Source organism: Gouania willdenowi, chromosome 10 (assembly GCF_900634775.1).
Source record: "Gouania willdenowi chromosome 10, fGouWil2.1, whole genome shotgun sequence".
Lineage (NCBI taxonomy): Eukaryota > Metazoa > Chordata > Actinopteri > Blenniiformes > Gobiesocidae > Gouania > Gouania willdenowi.
The window spans coordinates 16,185,217-16,193,906 of NC_041053.1; the positions used below are offsets into that span (position 1 = coordinate 16,185,217).

General features: G+C 37.4%; 1 pseudogene; it reads right to left on the reverse strand.

Annotated features, from left to right (window-relative positions):
* Positions 1 to 4,737: 4,737 nt before the first annotated feature.
* Positions 4,738 to 7,363, reverse strand: LOC114470720 (protocadherin gamma-A5-like; annotated as a pseudogene).
* Positions 7,364 to 8,690: the final 1,327 nt, after the last annotated feature.

Genomic DNA, 8,690 nt, shown 5'->3' on the forward strand with positions numbered 1-8,690 from the left:
GTTAGATCATTTAATTCCCTGCTTCAAAATAGTGTTTTTAATGGACATATTAATTAATTAATATAATAAAAGTGTGAAGTTTTAGAAACCAAAAACGGCAAACATTTTAAAATTGCACATCTATACAGTATATACAGCATTATGAAATTGATTTTGTTTAAAAAAAAATGTTTGAACAGATGCTACAATAAATACAGCAAATACAGACGCTGTCCATGGTGCTGAATAATTCTGTAAACTTATTTTGAAAACACATAAGAGATTGAAAGGCTGCAACAGGATTGTTGCTCTATTAATCTATTGTAATAAACTGTGCAAGTACTGTAAAGGTTATTTCTTAAGAGTCTATAAAACATGAAACGGTGTCACTGAATCAAATTTATCATATGAAATAGAACAATTCTGTAATTGCACATCAAGGAGGACAATTCATTTAAGTAAGAAAAACAGCACACCAACTATCAACTAAGAAAAAAAATTGGATGATTGTATTGACACAGAAATCATGTTTTAGATTGAAAAGAGAAGTTGGTTTGCATTTGTTAAGTCAATGTCTATTAAACAATCAAGACAGAACAAAGCGACACAGTATAGTGGTATAATAGAATATTAGTCTTTTATGAATTTTTAAAACTATTGACATTTTCAACGGCATTTATGTCATTAAATACTGTAATTGAAATAATTATAGAATATATGACGTATAAGGAGTTCAAATCAACCAAGCTATTTTTAAGTGGAGAAAAAAACAGAAATTCAAAAAATTCTCAATAATGATAATGATAGTTAAAAAACTGCTTCTGCTTGAACTACCAGCTTCCACCTGCATCTATGGACTTCCTTCAGTCCTCTGTTCTACTGCTCACTTTTGATTGCTCTGCTTAACAACTCGGCAATCTTATATTGAGATTTGTGGAAATTTGCGGCAAGTTGGCCCATACAGACAGGTGGTAGGATACCTGAGGGGTTTTCCAGAAAGCGGGTTATGTTCATACTCTCAGAATGTTAGGGCTCAAATGAGGGAAACTCTGAGAATCCCATTCCAAAGAGCAAGGTCAATTCTTCTCTGAGTATGTCACCATGGTAACATTCTCCATGAACTGACCCTGCTCGCTGGGTTTCTGTTTGACTCCGCCCACCTGAACACCGCTTCTCAAAGAAAATTTTAATTTACCTTGACACTCTTCTCTGACCACACATTAGTATCATCACACACCACAGACGTGCACTCACATCAGTACAAATGTTGTGCTGCTTTATGTTTTTTTTGTAAATGGTATAGTTTTTCTTCATAACATTGTAGATGCAGAGGTTTTAGTGAAAGGCTATGTATACAGAGCAATCAGAAAGGTTAATCTGCATTAAAACGCTTAATGATGTCTGCTGTAAAATCCCCGGTATACAAACCTGTGGCAAATCTAACGGGGGATATGTCAATTTAAAGGAACGCTCAAAGAGCAATATATGAATAGTACGGAAACACAACTGAATGTATACTAATTAACCTTAGAGTGAGCATTGCATAATGAATGCATAAGGTTAGGGGTTCCAATTTTACATTAGAAAATGTTTTTTTGGGACGTCTATACGACTCTGGCGACTACATTACACTCAAAATCAATGTAAATTACGTGACTTCAAGCGGCCGTCAATGTCTGTAGAGCCGAAGCTGCACTGACAGGACTGTACACTTCCTCTTCTTACTGTGGTCAAATGTAGAATTTGAGTGAACTTATCCTTTAGTAACTCATGAGTTGATCATTTAAACCGTAATTACAAGTGGAGCTGTCTATGATAAATGCTGTAAACGTACGACTGTAGAAGAAGTGATCAGCTCTCTCTATGCAGCAGCCCCAGCTAAGCAGGTACATTCTGTTCTCAGGGTTGTTTGACCCCCTTCATACCAGCTGTAATGGAATCGGATACCCAGAGTTTCCCATAGCGAGGTATGTTGACCCAGAGTTTATGGATAGACTCAGAGTTTGTTGAACCTCCTTTTTGGAACACCCCTCTGATGGACTGTTGAAGTGACAACGATCTAAATATCAACATGGATAAAACAAACGAGATGGTTGTGGACTTTAGGAGAGAAGACCAACATGTCTCCCTCCTCCTCTACATCAAGGGGGAGAAGTGGAGATGGTCCACAGCTGTAAAGTGAGCCACCAACACAGTCAGCATGGTCAAAAAGATCCACCATCAGCTGATCTTTCTGAGGAGGCTAAACCAAGACTGAGCACTGCCATCCTCTCAGCCTTCCAAAGGTGTGGTTGAGAGCACACTGGTCTCCTCCATCACCTCACGATACGCTAACTGCTCAGCTGTGAACAGGAAGGCTCCCGTCCACAGACATACACCAGCTGAAGCAGGGACAGAGCAGCCCATATAATGGGAAACTCCAAACACCCAGCCCTCAGACTATTCATCCTCTTCCCTTCATGAAAAAGACTCTGCAGCATCAGAGCCCAGACAACAAGGCTAAGACTAATGAACAATATCAGCCAAAGCTCAGATGCTGCTACACATCCTCAAAACCTCATTATCCTGTGTGTTCTATTATGTTGTGTATTTGCTTTATTATTTCTACCCCCTTTTGTATAAGATTATATACTTTTATTTGTATTAAACATTTTTCTATGCATGCTTCAAGCCCAGAGACATAATTTTTCTTTCATACGGTATGTGACATAGAAATGGAAAAAGAAATACCCTGAACTTTAAACCTTGAGTAGCTTTAAAATAATTTAAAAATATTAAAGTTTTCCATCAACTGCAGAACAATTGAGGGGAAAAGTCAGAACAAAACATGGCAAAGTTGTTTTACACTAAAAAACGCATGCACTTGATAAGTATTTTGTATTGAAATGTATCAGTAATGTAACACCTGAACCACTCAGTTCTTTTATCCAGAAACAAAACAGCAATTACAGTCACCATGAGGTTCCATCAATCATAACTGTCAGATCCCACACTGCAGGACTTTATTTAGTCATTCTGCCTATATTTACAAAAGTGCCAAGCTGTGGAATCCACTACAACTCTAGACCTTATCAGATTTTAAAATGTTTACCTATAGGCTTAAGTCTTGGCTGAAAGAATATCAAAATTGTACCCATTTGTAAATAGCTGTGTGTGTATGTGAATGTTTTTTATAATCTTTGTATTGGGGCTTGGTAAGTTTTATTGTTTTGACTGTATTTCACTGTAGTGTAGAAAGGCCCAAGAGAGTATTTGTGAAATAGCATTAGCTACATAATATGTGCATAACATCAACTGCAAACCTTTCTATCAATGTTGAATTGCATTCTCCCTGTCAAATAATACTATGAATAAAATACATTAAAAAATGTTTTTAAAAAATTGATTTAATTTTTTTTAACCAATTTTGATGCAAAAAAAAAAAATTCAATGAAGAGAAAAAACTATATTGATGGGTACTATGATGATGGAAATATTCACATTTTGAATTAATGTAAATAAAGAGTGGGAAAAAAGTTGGAAAAATCCCAATGAATGTAATATTCAAGTCTTGTCACAAGAAAATTAAAAAAAAGGATTTACCAGCAAAAGCTCTTGAATTTACCAAGAAAAAAATGGATATTGCTTAATGGTTCAGTCAAGTTACTTACAGAGGACAATTTTTTTAAATTTTATATTATTTTGGAAACATTTATCAACAAATTAAACCCATGTGCTCAAGTTGAAAACACAGCACAAGACACCAGAAGAACAATGCAAAATAAAAAAAAAAAGATAAACTATAACTTGAACTACACTTCAAAGTTGAAACAAAAGTTTGGAACTAAAACAAAAAGAAACATTCTGTAATTAATAAATGAAAAAACAACCCAACAGCATCAAACTCTAATTCTGACAATTCTAACAGCTACAACTTTGAATACAAAACCAAAAACCTACCGAGAAAAGGACCACAAAGACAATACTGAACAAATATATACAGGACAAATAACCGGTCAAAGCCCCAGCCCTAGCATAAGACCAGTATATTTTTAATGTAGAAAATATAGTATACATAATTTTGTAAAACGCGTGTTTAAAATCTAAGTAATAATGTAACACCAAATCACAGTGAAAGGGGATCTTGAGGAATTAATTAAGTCTTCTGTCTGTCTACAACTTTAGTAACTTAAAGACGTACATATCACGTAAAATGATAACTTCAGCTTTGGTGACACGCAAATAACACAGTCGTAATAGTTTTAATTTTATCTGAAAAAACACCTTAGGTAATTATTTTTTTTAAATGATACAAAAAAACGTATCACAACATTCTTGAACCATTAGAAAATTAAAATCCAGCAATAGAAATTTAAAAATTTGTATTTGGAAAAAAAAAAAAAAAAAAAAAAAAAAAAAGATGCTGAATAAGTGTGTGAATCGCTCAAACTTTTTTTTTCTTTGGATGAGCATTTGTGAATATTAATAAACAGAGATGTATCAGCAGCTGTACTTGATGATTAAAATAAACAGTTTGCAGATGTTATTAGTGCATTGAAAATATTGCAAAAATAAATAGGGAAAAACAAGATGTGACCAAATTCATTCTGTTGTTCGACTTTAGTCCCTAAATATACAACCATATAAAATGTTGACCAAATTACTATATATACTTAAAAAAAAAAAAAAAATCATGAAGGTTTTATATTTCTTGATTTCTAGTTAAAACCACAAACATAACAAACATGATGCACAAAATTGCAAGATATCAGCAAGTGTTTAGAGACTAACCTCCAGAGGAGAATCTGGTTCATCCAGGATGTTCCTGTCACTCTGTATCCGCTGCATGGTCCCTGTTGAACTGGGCTCCATTATCAGCACGTTCTGACTACCAGCTCTGCCGAACTTACAGTCACTCTTTCTGGAGTCTGTGGTCCTGCACACCTCGTAATTGTACACGTGTGGGAGAGTCCCTGTCCCCAAAGTGTCTGAGTAACGTGGTGGATAATATGGGATCACAGGCAGCTTGGACTGATACAGGATGCGAGACTGTCTCCATCTGTAGATCTTCACTGAGATGATCACCACTAAACAGGTGATGAACAGGAAGGAGACTACAGCCAGAGCCAGCACTAAGTAAAAAGTCAGGTTGTCCTTGTACTCCTTGTCGTGTGTGAAGTCAGTGAACTCTGACAGCACTTCAGGGAAGCTGTCGGCCACCGCCACGTTCACAATGACTGTAGCTGAACGAGAGGGCTGCCCGTTGTCCTCCACTATAACAGTCAGTCTTTGTTTCACTGCATCTTTATCACTCACTTGGCGGATAGTTCTGATCTCTCCATTCTGTAAGCCCACTTCAAACAGCGCCCTGTCTGTGGCTTTCTGCAGTTTATACGAGAGCCAGGCATTCTGTCCAGAGTCCACATCAACAGCCACCACTTTAGTCACCAGATAGCCCACATCTGCTGAACGGGGAACCATCTCAGCCACCACAGAGCCACCAGTCTGGACTGGGTACAGCACCTGAGGGGGGTTGTCGTTCTGGTCCTGGATCAGGATTTTCACTGTCACGTTGCTGCTGAGAGGAGGAGAACCTCCATCCTGAGCTTTGACCACAAACAGCAGCTCTTTGATTTGTTCATAATCAAATGAGCGCACTGCGTGTACGACTCCACTCTCTGCATTGACTGAAACAAAGTCAGAAATTGGAGATCCGCCCACATTGGTCTCCTCCAGGATGTAGGAAACACGAGCGTTCTGGTTCTCATCAGGATCTTTAGCTCTCAGTGTGAGCACAGAGAGACCTGGAGAGTTGTTCTCTGTGATGAACGTGTTGTAAACACTTTGTAAAAACACTGGAGCGTTATCATTAACATCAGACACCTTCAAATGAAAGGTTCTCCTCACTGAGAGAGGAGGCAGCCCTGAATCTGTGGCTACAACAGTGATGTTATAATCTGAAACACCTTCACGGTCCAACACAGTATCTGTTACCAAAGTGTAATAATTCCTCAGATTAGATTTGATCTTAAAAGGTGAATTTTCTTCTATTTTACAGTTGACCTGTCCGTTATCACCTGAATCCAGGTCTTTGACATTAATGATGCCAATAGTTGTACCAGGAGGAGAGTCCTCTGACACAGGACTGGTGAAGGACATGACGCTGATAGTCGGGGCGTTGTCATTAACATCAGTCACTTCAATGATCACTTTACTGGAATCTGTTAATCCTCCCTGATCCTTAGCATCTATTCTGAATTCATATTTTTTATCCTTTTCATAATCAATAGACCCTTTAATTGATATTTTTCCAGATTTTTCCTCTAACGTGAATATATTTTTTAGACTACTGTCAAGATCAGAAAAAAAGAAACGTCACAATTCTATTTGATCCATGATCAGCGTCACTGGCGTTTACAGTTATAACGTAGGTATCCTTTGGAGAGTTTTCTAACACTGTAGCTTTATATACAGACTGATTAAATACTGGTGCATTATCATTAACATCTAAAACTATAATATATTATTTACTGTACCAGATCGCTGCGGAGTCCCACCGTCTACAGCTATTAATTTCAGAGACAGAGATGGATTTGTCTCCCTGTCCAAAGGCTTCTGCAGCACCATCTCTGCGTATTTCTTTCCATCTGCGTTTGAATTCTGTTTCAGGATGAAATTCTCGTTTTCTGTTAAAAAATACTCCTTTAATCCGTTCACACCCACATCCTGATCTTCTGCAATGGGTAAAGAAAAACGAGCCCCAATTACACACTTTCACTGATTTCAAAATTAATCCTGTTTCTTTTAAACACAGGAGAATGATCGTTTATATCCGTGATTTCAACAGTGACCTGATGCAGCTCCATCGGATTCTCTAAAATGATCTCAAAGCTGAAGCTGCACGGTGTCACGTCCCCGCAGAGCTGCTCTCGGTCGATCCTCTCATTCACCACTAAAGTCCCTTTGTCTGCCTTCAGCTCCGTGTACTGGATGCTCTCTCCGCTCACGATCCGGGCCCGACCAGAACGGAGCCTTTTCAGGTCCAAACCGAGGTCCTGCGCTACGTTACCGATCAGAGATCCTTTCTTCATCTCCTCCGGGATTGAATATCGGATGTGTCCTGATACCAAAGGACTGAAGCACAGCAAGAGAGACAAAAGCCTCCAAACATGTCCGCATCCACAACGCCATTTTACGCAGCGCGTTTCTGCTCGTGCTCCAAGTGCCATAGTGACAAAAAAAAACACAAAACTGTGAAATAAATCCGACCAATTATGATCAGAAACGATGTAAATCTCCGACAATAATTTCCAATAAGAAATGATGGCAGTATATCATTTACTGCATGTATCTGAGAGCTGACGTGCGTCTGCTCTAAACGTCAGCCGATGAACTGCAGCTCATCTCTTTTTCTCCTGGTCCACAGACACAGGGAGGGGATCATGTTGTCAGCATTAATGTAATAATTTAGATTGTCCAACAGCGTCCCTTAGAGTTCAGAACAAGAAACACAGCCTCATGACATTGAGTGCTATCTAAATATTTTAAATAGCCAAATCTGGCCCTTTGAAGCATTCAATTAGACCCCCGGATATAATAAACTAGAGACAAAAAATTCATCAATTAAGAAATTACAAACTAATTCCATTGTAGATATCACAGCCCACAAATTAAATGAAACTCAATAATATTTGGAGGAGTCAAAGCTTTCTCACACTTAAATTACATGATGACAGTTATTTGTAATCACAAAATGTTGAGATATCTCTTATATTTTCAAAATCGTGCTATTATCCTCTAATCATTCCACAAAGTTTCCTAAAAAATGAATAGAAATTGAGCACAAAGTAAATTTAACCGAAGATCCTGCCGAGACTGATGTATTTTACATATTGTTTGAAGATTGTCAGTGACTTCCATTCCTTAAGTATCATTTATATGTCGTTGTGCAAACAAAACACATGAAAGTTAAACATGCTTTTTTCCCCCGCCTAAAATCTACCACCCACTCAATTTGAAATTGGTCTCTATTTGGCCCCCGAACTACTTTTTTTTTTAAATTGAAATATTAATGTATTTAGTGTAATTTAAAGATTGTGTGAAGTTTTAGAAACCAAAAAAAGCAAACATGTTTAAAATGTACACTGAAAAGGCTTTTTCAAACATGAATGCTTGGGTACAAGGCACAGGAAGAAAATTCAGTAAAGTATAGAGCAAATACTATTAAAATATGCCAACTATATGTCAAGAAAAGAACCATGTAAAAATGGACAAATAAATGTTGAAAATAATGTTTCAGTTAAAAGAAGGGAAAAAAAAATGCTTGTATTCATCAGGTCAATGTACAGATGCAACAATAAATACAGTTCTACAAGACGCTGTCCATGGTGCTGAATGAGTCTGTAAAATGATTTTGCAAACACATAACAATTAATATTGTAATAAACTTTGCAAGTACTGTAAATGTTCATTTTTAAGGGTCTATAAATCATGAAACGGTGTCAAAGGAATAAATGTGAAATAGAACAATTCTGTAATGTACCGGTACATATGTATCAGGGAGGAGGATGAGGTGCAGTACAGGGCTGCTGTGGCCAGCTTTGTCACATGGAGGGAGCTGAACCATCTCCAGCATGTGACACAGACTAAGGAGCTGATTGTGGATCTGAATAAAACCAAGAACCCGGCCAGCACTGTCTCCATCCAGGCGGACAGTGTGTGTGACAGTATAT